This window comes from Cryptomeria japonica, chromosome 6 (genome assembly GCF_030272615.1).
Source record: "Cryptomeria japonica chromosome 6, Sugi_1.0, whole genome shotgun sequence".
Lineage (NCBI taxonomy): Eukaryota > Viridiplantae > Streptophyta > Pinopsida > Cupressales > Cupressaceae > Cryptomeria > Cryptomeria japonica.
The window spans coordinates 618342603-618356367 of NC_081410.1; the positions used below are offsets into that span (position 1 = coordinate 618342603).

The 13765-nt window shown below is 36.3% G+C and overlaps 1 protein-coding gene across 4 annotated transcripts in view; it reads right to left on the reverse strand.

The window, feature by feature from the left end:
• Positions 1 to 1301: 1301 nt before the first annotated feature.
• LOC131055018 (serine/threonine-protein kinase AFC2) overlaps positions 1302 to 13765 on the reverse strand; it is a 42150-nt gene continuing 29686 nt past the window's right edge. For all 4 annotated transcript variants that reach the window (XR_009358282.1, XR_009358281.1, XR_009358280.1 and 1 more), the window contains one exon: positions 1302 to 2729. The gene's annotated coding sequence lies outside the window, so the exon portion shown is untranslated. The remainder of the gene's footprint in view (positions 2730 to 13765) is intronic.

Below are 13765 nucleotides of genomic sequence, written 5' to 3' on the forward strand. Positions count from 1 at the left end.
TTTGCAAATTTGGTATTTAGCTAATTATAACTACTAGTTAGTTATATAGTACATATTTCATGTAAATTTGTAGTTTTTATAATAATAAAAATTTACTACTGTTTTGGGCTTTATTTTGACAAGTTTTAAAACTAAAGGTTGTTACAAAACATAATTTTCTTAGGCTTTAAATCTAAAATTGACAATAAAAGATATAGGCACAATTTGGTGAAGACAAAAAGCATCTTGTGGGCTCTTAATATATGGGAGCTTAAAAGTTCAAACTAAAAACATCTAACCAACACCAAAGAGGAATGGATTCATAATTTGGCTCCCTCAAATCCATAAAATGATCTGCTTTTGTGAGGGATTACCCAACTTCTTCAACCCTAATGCATTCAAGAAATGGAGTGAATGTCAAGAATTGTATTATGTTGGTTCACTATTTTATTGTGTACAAGAAATCATTTTTTTAACTTCACCATTATCCTATGAGAAGTATAGAGCAGTGATACAATTTAGTTTTATGTTTCTCATTTGTCCCTACCTTGAATTTTGCAACAACGGATACTCAAAATGTTACAAATGGTTATTAAATTATGATATATTACTTGAACTAAACGTAGTATACCAAGACTTACTTTAATTTTCAAATTATAATAAGATTTTACAAGTTATAAAACTATTTGTATTGACAATCATTATATTATAGATATTTATAAGTTTAAACCATCTCCTTAAAAACTGCTCGTAGTATAAAGTTTAAATATATCTTAAAAATGCACCCGAAAATTCATCATAGTTTCTTGAAAGTCCTTCAACTTTAATGGTTATTTCGTGAAAGCAAGATGACAAGAGCTAGAGAAAACAATACATATTCCACCCATGTATCACTAAGAAGTTTAACTAGCTCCACACTTGTGCAAATTCACTCTGATAACAACCTGCTGTGCCAACTTCTTTGAAAATTCGACATACTTACATCTGCTAATAACTTCAGATAAAAAATAATCACATTTTAAATATCAAAGAAAGTTCAATGTTAGTAAGGAAAAAAAAATTGTATAGTATATAATTACACCTATCATAAATGCCAGATTTCTATGAGATCAAAAGATTAAACAAATATGTTTTATCTGATTTCAATGTTAGTTTTGTCAGATTTCAATGTGAGTTTTTTTTGTTGGAAAAAAACGTATAAAAATTATACATATAAATACATTGTAGTGATATTTGTGTGTTAGTATATCAGTTCCATTAAAAAAACAGACATTATTCGCATTCAACTCAAATGAAATCTTGTAACATTGAATATGATTACAGAAAATTAAGTTAAAACTCATGCATATAATAGACCTTGCAAAACATTTACTTTATTTGCCAATAATTTCAATTTAATAAATTCAATACAAATTTTATTAATACAAACGTTTAAAAATGTAGCCAAATCAAATGCCAGGGATGTGGCATATGATATCCTTGTTCTGTAGCTCTATGGACACCATTTAAATAGTTTCCTCTCTAGTTCCTCATGTCACAAATAATTTTATCTCGCCGATCCATCTTTATGATAATGATATATCAGCCAAATAGTACCTCCTTCCTATGAAAACCTCAAAATATTCAAGCTACATGGTATTTCCTTCCTGGCTAGAAAATCCACTCACCTCGAAATTCTAGTATAGATATGAGGCTGCCGTTTCTGTCCCAATTCGAGTGCCCACATTTCCTGGTAACTATTTACAGTCATGCCAATATTCATTTGATTTGAATGATAAAAACATCTAGATCTCTTAATTTTGAACCATATCATTCTTACTTATCAACCTTATCCAACGAACATGCATGGTTAGCTACTAGCACTATATGCTGTTACAGTGGTCTTTACTTTGGCTGGTTTGTTGTTTCAACATTTTCTGCATACAACAATTTCTCGACTAGGTTCTTGCACATGAAGAAACCAGGTGAGAGCTCTAAATGCTGCAAAATAAGATGTTCAAGTTCTTCCGTGAATCTAAATAAGTTTTCTTCCTGAAGTGAATCTTATTGATATCATTGAAGAAAATAGGTTCATATCTGTACTACAATCTTAATTCGGAATATAACAGTTTACAGACCACGGACATCTTTAAATATTACAAAAGCAGTTGCGTCCAAAACCTGATCATTGATTAAAACAAAACATCACTCACCTAAAAGTTATCTCAAAACTAGCCTCAATGGTTACCCCCGTACTGTGATTCTGCATCCAAAACCTGATCATTGATTAAAACAATACATCACTCACTAAAGAGTTATCTTAAGACTTGCCTAATGTTTTCATATTCAGATTGAAAGGGCCAACAATTGTTATTGATCTTAGATCACGGTTAGCATTGGACTTTAGCACCACGTTCGTATTTTTGCACTCAAGCTAACAGGGTGAGAAACTGGTTTGGTTCCCATACAATCCAGGTTAGCTTTTGATCAATTTCAAATAAGAATGCTCCGTGGGTAGAGGAAACTATATTTTGTCTTGCAAAGTCTAGATACCTTGACAACCTGCAAAGGAACAAATTCCATCCCTACATGTAAAAAAATTGAGTGCTAAAAGTGTGGCTGAGTGATTCAACTGTCTGGTTCAACTCCCGTACAATCCAGGACAGCTTCTGATCAATTTCAAAAAAGAATGCTCAGCAGGTAGAGGAAACTATATTTTGCCTCGACAAGCCTGGATACCTTGACAACCTGCAAAAGAACAAATTCTGTCCCTGCATGTAAAAAAAAGTGAGTTTTGTTAATGATTTGTAGCTTCGGTCGGATTACTCCTATCGATGAAATCAAATGCATAAGTGGCCTATCAGCCTTGAGCATTTGATTCCTATCTTTTCTTTGTATTTCACTATGATTATTGATTATCATAATACATGATTAATAATAGTAAGATAACTATCATGTATATATATATATTTAATATTGTACATGTATATTATATATACATATATACATGATTGAAATATAACCATTGTTAATCTTGCTAATGATGTAAATCAGGCTGTTATTCATACTATTTAATAATAATAATCATGCTGACAATACTTATCGCATTGTTGATAATAATTCATACATCGATATTGAGTATCGATGTCCATCCTAATGATATCGATATCATACTATGCTATCAATGACAGCATACTATGATACCGATATCATTAGCAATGCCTTGATGTAACTACGGTTCGATAATGTGTATTGAACTTAATTATATTGCAATGTGTATCAAACTTAATTATATCACAATGTGTATCGATGTTAGTCATCGATAATAAACAGCTGATAACAATTTGTGGACATGTCTACGCAGAGGCACGTCTCTACGGAGACATGTCTCCACGCTGTTGTATATATAAAACTGATTCAATATGACTTGGGAGGTACCGAAATCAATAATTGCTGAACAAGTTACAGCAAAATATATATTTTGGAGTTGTTGGATTAAGCATACATCAGCAGCATTATATATACCATTCTATTTTGCATTACAATCTCTTTATATTGTTTACTTCTCCATATCATCAGTATTGATATTATAATTTCTGCAAATTGACATATATTTATGTTAATATTCAAGAAGAAATTATAAAGACTTTGTGATCAATATCTTATATAGAAAAATTAAAATACCATAACCTCTAAATCTAATCAAACCTTAACATGGTATCAGAGCTAGGTCCAGGTTAGGAGCCCCAAGCACACGAGAGGTATGGCTTAAGGGGGGGTGTTGGTGTTGGAAATAAGCCACACCCAGACCGACGATGGACTGGTCCAAGAGGGGCCAGTAGCTCAGTGGTAGAGCACTCCAGCAGCATATGGAAGGTCCTAGGTTCGAGTCCTAGCTGGTCCATGTCTCAACATGGTATTAGAGCTAGCATAAGGAAAGATCCGATCAGATTGATAAAAAGAGGCAATCTAACCACCATTAAACTCTCTAAAATTTTATATTAAACAAAATGGTGAATGGTGTTAGATTTGAGGACCGACTTGAAGGAGCTGCAAATTTTGTATCTTGGAAATTTAGAATCATGCTTGCACTAAAAGAACATGATTTGAATACATTTGTGGAGAAGGAAATACCTATAACTAAGGAAGATGATGAGAAACTTATATGGACAAAGAACAACAACAAAGCTATGAGGATACTAGTGGATGCAGTGAAGGATCATATAGTTCCAATCATATCCAAATTAGATACAGCATATCAAATGTTCACAACTCTAGAGAACATGTATGAAATAAATAATACTAGCAGGGCTCTGGCTTTAAAACAACAACTCCACCATGTCAAAATGAACAAGGGAGAAACCATCACATCTTAGTTCATGAGGATAACAAAATTAAGAGATCAGTTGTCCACCATTGGACACACAATTGAGAGCAAGGAATTAACAATGCTGGCCCTTAACGGACTCCCTACATCTTGGGAAGGATTCATACAAGGGATAAGTGCTCGATCTAAACTTCCTAAGTTTGATCATTTAAAAATCAACTGCATTCAACAAGAGTCAAGGCTGATCACTAGAGGAATTGGCGTAAATACCTCTAATGAAGAGATTCAAGTCCTAAATTCAAATTCTCACAAGAAAGGGAAGAAAGGCAACTCCAAACGAAGGAAAGGGAAGGACTTCCATGGAAAACGCTCATTCAAGAAAAGAAGGGACATGTCTAAAGTACAATGTTATAGATGTGACAAATATGGTCACTTTGCAATGAAGTGTCCGGATAGGCCTAAGCCACAAGCCTCCCTAGCTAAGGCTAGTAAGGCTAGCTCAGATAAGGACTCTGAAAGACTTGTATTCTATTCAGACCTATCAAGCCAAGTATCTACTAGCCTTAATACTTGGGTCATAGACAGTGGAGCATCTCGTCATATAACAGGATTCAGAGAACATCTTGACAGTCTAGTGGAAAATACAAATGAAGAAGTCACCATTGGGGATGAATCCAACTACCCTGTCAAAGGAATCGGAACCTACACTATTCTGTTAATTTTGTGACTCAGACTAGCAATCAGACTTTCAGTATTTAATTATTTGCTAACATTAAATAAACTATAAACAAGTAAATGAAAGAGAGAAAGCAAGTGCACAAGAGACTAACACAAATTTCAAGGAGGAAAAACCTCCAAGGAGGAAAAACCCAGCTCCAAAGACCCACAGGTCAGATTATGTATTCACTCTTGAATTGTAACAATACAATACTTAGTGATGCAAAGGCATCCTGGAAAACCAATCACAACTCTAGGATCATGCTAATCCATCCATATTTTCATCATGAGAATAATTCATTAGAGGTATATTTCATCATACTTCAACAATCAATCAAGAAAACATAAACTTAATCTAGGTATCAAACTTGCCAACTTATTGTCCCCTTGGATAGACTTGTACACAGAGGTCTATAACTCTCTAACCAGATACAAACACCTCAATCCCTTCAGTCAGACCCTGAATAACTGAATTACAAACAAAATATCCAAAAATTATCCACATCCAATGGTTAGATTAAAAGTTATGGTCGCTGCATTGAGACCCATTTCTATTGTCCCCAAACAAAGCATGTGCATGCCCAGTCCGCCTAGGGCATCAAATATATTTCAAAAAACTAACACAAATGATCCCAAAACAATTTCCCATGAACCCTTTATTGATTTACTTTCATAATATGTAATCTATTGAATTTTCCAATGGTTTAATCATTATATAAAGACAAATCATTGCCTGCAACTCCATTGAAGATGGTTTAAAACCAGTTTTCACCAAAATCTTCATAACTTCCACAAATATAAACAAAAACGTCTCATACCAAAGGGAAAAGAAAGATTATTCACATATCTTTCCAATAAATCTATTTAGAGGTCATAATAATCCCATATGAGTTTATACCATACGCTGCAACATGACTGTTCTCAGGAAATATCAAATCTGCAATTAACAACTTTCACCAAAAATTCCATAACTTCTTCATTTTTAAACATGATCACTCCAAACCAAAAGGAAAAGAAAGGTAATTCACATATCTAACTATCCATTATACACATACAAAGGTTTCTAGGCCATACATGGTCGTACAAGGCCTGGAACCAACATAAAACCTGGAAAGCCAATCAAAATAACAATAGTAGAATGCACCAAAATGTATCAAAATGTTCTCCTTTCTTCCCTTTCTTCCTTTTCTCATTTGGAACGACCATACAATGCCTTTTTATAGACTCTTGGTCAGTTTTGACCTTACAACTACCTCTCATAACCAACTCTTAACCCCTTTTGCAACTTTTGTTGTATTTTTGCAACCTGGCTTGACAATATTTTGTTGTCAAGTTGACAACTTTTACACTTTTGCACAAATGACTTCATGGTTTTATAAAAACCTTCAATACATGTCCAAATGACCATTTAACAATCTTATACATGCTTATTACCATTTCAAGGGTCATTTCACAATTTTTAACCATTTGACCAATTAAGACCTTAACTAGGACAATTTGACAACTTTTTACAAATGGCTCTAATCAGCCTTACATATTGATTCACCATGACTTAAAATGAACATAAAAACTCAAACGTGATTGAATTTACTCATGAATTGTATTTTATCTTCTTGTAGCCTCTTGGTGCTTAGGTATTCGTGCACCACTTAGCCGGAACCTTCAACCTCTTATCAGATTTGCTCCTTTTGTCATATCAAATCTGCACTTCTAATTTCACCAAGTTTGCACGAAGTCTGCTCTTTAATGCACTCTCTAACATAAATTAGGAACACCAAAATAGTTGTCTTCCTTGAATAAGTTCGCCCAGTTCACTTCTTAATTTTGCACACCAAGTAGCAGAAGAATTTCATTGATTGCATGAATGAATGATTGATTTGATCTTGGCAAATGATCTTTATTTATATGGCAGATAACTTTCAAGTCGGCCTTAATTAGAATTTAAGTTTGGCGCCAAAATGGTTTTGGAGTGGTGTGTCATTATAGGGCAGACCCTGTTTAGGGGCACGCTACCCTCTTTAGGTCCAACCCTACACGTTAACCTTGAAAGGGGAGGCCCAACCCTTTAGGGGTTCGGATGTTGCCTTTAGGCAATCCGAACCCCCTTTCCTAGTTACAAACAATACTCCATCTTAACTAGGGAAGAAGAGAATACATAATCTGAACCTTTAGAGTTCCATCTAGCACACAAGCATAGAATTACATCTTCCACCTAGCACACGAGCATAGGATGGTTCTAGCACACAAGCATAGAAAGTGTAATACACAAGTGGGTCTTTACATAATTACAATTTTCCATCTAGCACATAAGCATAGAATGGATCCTTTCATTCTTGCACACAAGCGAAGAATGAACAAAACTTTGCAGTAGAGAATCACTGAGATTGAAACTCCCTCTCAACCAGGGTTTCATTTTCCACAATACCAAGTCTGTCTCTGAAGTATTCAAACTTCACTCTGGATAAGGGTTTGGTAAGAATATCTGCAACCTGTTCATCTGTGCTAATATACTTCAGCTGAATGGTGCCTCTTTGCACCATATCCCGAATGAAGTGATAATGAGTTTCCACATGTTTGGACCTGTCATGGAACACCGGATTTATCGACATCTTTATACAGCTTTGATTATCACAATGAATAGTGGTAGGACCACTAGGTTGACCAAATAATCCAACGAGAAGCTTGTGAAGCCGCATTGCTTCTCTAGATGCAACAAATGTTGCAATGTACTCAGCTTCTACAGTACTCAATGCTACCGAAGATTGCTTTCTACATGCCCAAGAGATTACTGCAGCACCCAAGTTGAAGCAAATACCTGAAGTACTTTTCCTGTCCTTGACACTTCCTGTCCAATCTGAATCTGAATAGCCTTCCAAGAAGATTGAGGTATTAAGTGAATAGTTCATCCCATAACCAATAGTGCCTCGCAGGTATCTCAGAATGTGCTTGACTGCAACCAGGTGAACAAGTTAAGGCAAGCTCATGAACTAGCTGAGGGCATTCACAGCATAACAGATATCTGGTCTAGTATTGACTAGATACATCAAGGATCCAATCAACTGCCTGTACTCAGATGGATTTGCAAAATCAGAGTTAGCTGCAGAAAAACTTAACTTCTTTAAGTTAGATTTCATAGGAGTAGACATAGGTTTACAGTCCATCATTCTAAATCTTTTCAAAATATCAATAGTGTACTTTCCTTGACTTAGAAAAATTTCATTGGATTTTTGCCATACTTCTAACCCTAGGAAGTAATGCATTAGACCTAAATCCTTCATTCCAAATTTTGAGGCTAATTCTTTCTTACATCTCATGATTAATTTATTTTCACCAATGAGAAATAAATCATCCACATACAAAACTAGAATAAGCATATCATCATTACATATCTTCAAGTAAAGGTTAGCATCAGCATCATTCTTACGAAATCCTAAGCTTAGTAAGTACTTATCAATTCTTTCATACCAAGCACGAGGAGCCTGTTTGAGCCCATATAAGGCTTTCTTCAACCTGCAAACATGAGAATCTCTTTTATGGATTACATAACCTTCTGGTTGCTCAATAACACCATTGAGGAAGGCTGTCTTAACGTCCATTTGATGCAGCTCCCAACCTTTAGCTGCAGCAATAGCTATTATAAATCTTGTTGACGTGTTTTTTATGACCACGTCTAACACAGAATAAAGTCACCAACGGTCACCTTATCCTCTCTTGATCAAGATTAGTCTGTATGCTAGGATTACTTAAAGTTCAAACAGCTAATTTCCAAGGTTCCTTCAGTGCGTGGATGCAACTCAGTTGTTTGATGGGTTTGCTGATAACCCAAGGGGCCTTACATATGTTGAAGAAAACTTATGCAAGCTCAAAGATTTCTGTACAAGAAATTTGCAGTGAAGGCTCTAATTTTGAATCTTTTGGGTTTTGAATTATGCAGAAAGTAAATAGGAATAGGGCAGAGGAAAACTAGACTAAAAGTAATCTAATCCTATGAACAAGGAGACAAGATAATTTGCGCAAAATCCAACTATGCTTTTCTTTGCCGGTAATGCACAACTACACGAAGGCGGTGCAATCTTCAAAGGGTGTGTTAAAGATTTTCAGATTATTAAGAGAAACCATCAAATCGAACAATCTCTTTTGATAATCAAAGTTAAACATACACATATAACCGAGGCTCAGGCTAACTTTGCACGGTATACAACAATCAGCTGCACACCAAAAGTATGAGCACGAATTTTGCAACAAGCGATCCTATCAAATCCAGTTCGTCTAACAACATGAAAACAAATCTAATCTATGAAGAGAATGAGACCATGCAAGCTCCAAAACAACACAAGAACACACCAACAATTGAACAATGTATTAAGTGTTTGCTTCAAAAACTCTTAGCAACAATCTCTGACAATAGTCTCTCCTCCTTACAAATGAGGGGGTCACCCCCTTATATAAGCCTCAAGCCATGATTACATGCAAAATCCTAATTAGGGTTTGCCCTAAAGATTCCTCACTTAAGGTGCAACAAGGTGGGAATCTCAAATCAATAACCCCTCATGCCCATATACAATTAATTCAAAAGTACTAAAATAGCACCCACTAGCACATTAAGCGTGCCCCATGATGTTAATTATGCTCAGAATATAACCAACGCCATCATAAATGCCCATCATTCTCCTAGTGACAGCGACATGCACGGAGAATCTGTCATAATGCCATAAATGTGACGGTTACATACAAAGAGATGCTTCATTAATTCAACATCTGTTGACTCGGCTGCCACTTGGTGGAAAAAACCCTGGAGAGAGAAAACTCCAAGAGGGAGAATCTCTGACTTTGGAAGTATTTTCTTGAAGTTTTTGAACTTGCCTTGCTCTGGAAAAGATTTTCAATGATTTTTCAACATCTCCTATTTTTTAGGAATTTTGCACAAATTAGGGTTTCAAGTCTAGGAGGAAGAGAATTCTCCTCCGAATCCAAATCTGTAAAACTTTTGCAATTTGGATGTGATTTGATGCTCGAGAATGGATTTTTCAAATTTTTCCCTAGGGGGGAATTTCTTGTTATGAAAGAATTCTCCTTTGGAAAGAAATTTGTTCCTTACCTTGAGGAAGGAAATTCTTCATACCTTAGCCAATTTTTATGATTTCCAAGAACTATGTCCTTAAGGAAGAAATTTCAAACACTCAGTCAATTTTTCACCTTTCCTGGAATTTCTTCTTCTTTGGTGCAATTCTTCCCCGATGAAGGAATTCATCTCTTTATGCACTGTTCATTTTGGCGCCCTCCACAAGGTCGGGGCGGAAATTCCTCCTGAGGAAGGAATTCATTGTTTTGTGAATTGTCCATGTCTTCTTTTCAACATCCCTATTTTTTAGGGATCCTCCTAAAATTTAGGAGCCAGGTTCATTGGATGGAGAATTTCATCCCGATTCCGAATCTATAAAATTTTCCATACTCCGTCGAGATTTGGTGTCTAAAAAATAGCAAATTCAAAAATTTGCTCGAGGGGAATTTTTCTTTTTATTCCTCCTTGACTCCTTGGATTCCATGCCTTAGGCGCCTTAGGCAAAATTTCAACTTTTAGCTTGGGTGGAATTTTGCTAATGCCAAGGATTCATGGATTTTTCCCTCTGTCCTTGACTTCTTCATTTTGGCGCTTGATTGCAGACTTGGGCGAAATTTTGCTAATGCCAGGGATTCATGGATTTTTCCCTCTGTCCTTGCCTTCTTCATTTTGGCGCCTGACCGCAGACTTGGGCCGAATTTTGCTAATGCTAGGGATTCATGGATTTTTCCCTTTGTCCTTGCCTTCTTCATTTTGGCGCCTGACTACAGACTTGGGCGGAAGTTTGCTAATGCCAGGAATTCATGGATTTTTCCCTCTATCCTTGCCTTCTTCATTTTGGCGCCTGGCTGCAGACTTGGGCACAATTTTGCTCTGGCCAAGGATTCACAGATTTTCCTTCTGTCCATGGGAATCCCAATTTTGGCACCTAACTCCACATTTGGGCGGATTTTTGCTTTGGCCATGGATTCACAGATTTTCATCATTTAATCTCCCAGACTTAGAATATTTTGACCTCCTGTGACTTTGAAGTGTTTTCCCGAGCTTTCCATTTTAGGAATGGATTTCCAGCACTTGACCCATTTCTGGCTCTCTTTGTCTACTGTTTGACTTTCCGGAGTTAGAAATGTCTGCGAACGTCTGATCCTTGTCGCCTTGTCTGACTGACCCTGCCAGTAATGACTTTCCAAAAATAGAAACCTTCAAGGTGTCAGCGTTAGATCCCTAGACAAGGTGCAGGAATGACTTACTATAAATAGAAACTTACTAAAAATAGAAAGTTGCTCCGTTTGGGCTCAAATTTTACTGGGAGGTCACTTGAAAGGTCCTGATTCCAATCGTATGCTCAGTTTTCCCGAAACCCTAACAGGAACCCCTAAAATCTAGGACAAAAGGCAGAAACCCTAAAAAAGGACAAAATGGGCCCTAGACTTCATAAAATTCGTTCGACAAAGAAGTAGATTAACTCTAACTGACCCCCGAACATCCGCAAAGTGCAAAGATTGAAGAGATTGCTACCAACACACAAAAAAAAACCAAGACCAAACGACCAAAAGGGCCTAAAAGCTAGGGGGTCCCTATCTGGGATAGGGTGATGTGTGATTAGGTCACAACATATCTAATAGAAGTATATCTAGCAACAGGAGCGAATGTTTCCTCATAATCTATTCCTTCCTTTTGAGAAAAACCACGAGCTACAAATCTAGCTTTATATTTTTCAATACTACCAGCAGCATTATGCTTAATTTTAAATAACCATTTAGAAGAAACAACAGACTTACCTTTGGGTCTGGGTACAATGTCCCAAACATCATTCTTGATGATAGACTCATACTCTTCGTCCATGGCTAATTTCCAAGCATGATGACTCATAGCTTCTTCAACATCGTGAGGTTCAGACTCAATGATGTTACACATTACAGAAATGTAGTTGGCATGATTTTGAGGTCTCTTGCTATCTCTGAAGGTTCCTCTGGGAGCAGCAAATCCTTCAGCATCTTGAATAGTGTTTCTAACCCAAAGTGGCCTCTTCTTGTTGACCACAATATCCTTAGGTATATCTATAGAGTCCATGGGTTCTGCTGGATCATCCTGAACTTCCTGATTTGGGAGGTCAATGGACTCCTTCTGTATCTCAGGGTTAGTATCAACATTTGATTCTTGATTTTCAATCACAATATAATCATTATCAGATAATGAACCTTTAAATCTTTTGAATGCAATATCTTCTTCAAAAGTTACATCTCTACTTACCTCAACATACCTTTGACCTGAAATGTAGATCCTAAAGGCTTTGGAAGATTCACTGTATCCTACTAAGATGCCTTTCTTTCCAGAGGGATCCAACTTGGTTCGTTTTTCTTTAGGCACATAAACATACACAGGGCTCCCGAAGATCCTTAAGTGGTTGACGTCAGGTTTGATTCTTGTAAAGGCTTCTTCAGGGGTTACATTCTTTGTAGCATGATGAGGACATCTATTCTGAATGCAAACTGTTGTTTTGGATGCCTCCGCCCATAGGAAGGGTTGCAGGTCTTGATCATGAATCATGGCTCTTGCAGCTTCAACAATGGTCCTGTTCTTTCTTTCAGCAACTCCATTTTGTTGAGGATTGTAGGGAACATAGAACTCCCTCTTAATTCCTGTCTCAATACAGAAATCACAAAAAACTACCTGAGGTGTACTCACCTTCATTGTCAGACCTTAAACATTTAATTCGTTTTCCAGTAGTATTTTCAACCAAGGCTTTGAATTCTTTAAATCTATTTAAGACTTCTTCAGACTCTTTAGATTTAAGAAAGTAAATCCATTTTTTCCTAGAGAAATCATCTATGAAGATAACATAATAAAGGAAACCGCTAGGAGATGCTATAGACATAGGACCACATAAATTTGAATGAATAAGTTCTAACTTTTCTTTAGCCCTACTATCACTTTTATGAAAAGGGTTCTTCACATTCTTACCCATTGCACAACCTTTACAAGCATCATCATGAGATAAACTAAGTTTAGGCATACCTTTAACCATTTTACCAAGAGTGGGAAGAGCTTGAAAGTGTAGATGTCCAAGTCTTCTATGCCATAGCTCGAATGATTCAGGGGCCTCATGAATGAGAGCTTGAATTGGGTTAGCTGCAAGCTTATACAAACTATCACATCTATTTCCAATAACACGAGCAGTTTTGAAACTAGATTTCTTAGACCAAGCAAGTACTTTCCCTTCAGAAAATGCTATTTGCAAACCCTTATCTTCTAAAGCAGAAATGGAAATAAGATTTCTTTTAATTCCAAGTACAAAAAGAATATCACTGAGTTGTAAGGAAATACCAGAATCTAGTTTTAAAGAGGTAGTACCAGAACCTTTTACCGAATATCGAGCATCATCACCGATTACCACATGAAGGTTGGTATCCTTTTCTATCAAATCTGAAAGATGCTCACTGTAACCTGAGATGTGTCTGGAGGCACCACTGTCAATTATCCAAGTATCACTGTCCATAGGAACGTTGCTTGATAGAACAGAAATAAGAAGATAGTCCTCATTTTGTTCAGCAACTTCATTTAAATTGGCTTCCCTTTCCTTAGGATCATTCTAACAATCTCTAGCATAGTGACCATACTTATCACATCTGAAACAACGAATATGGGAGGAATCTCTTGACTTCTTCCTTGGATCATAGGAGGAGGATCTAAAATCTTTG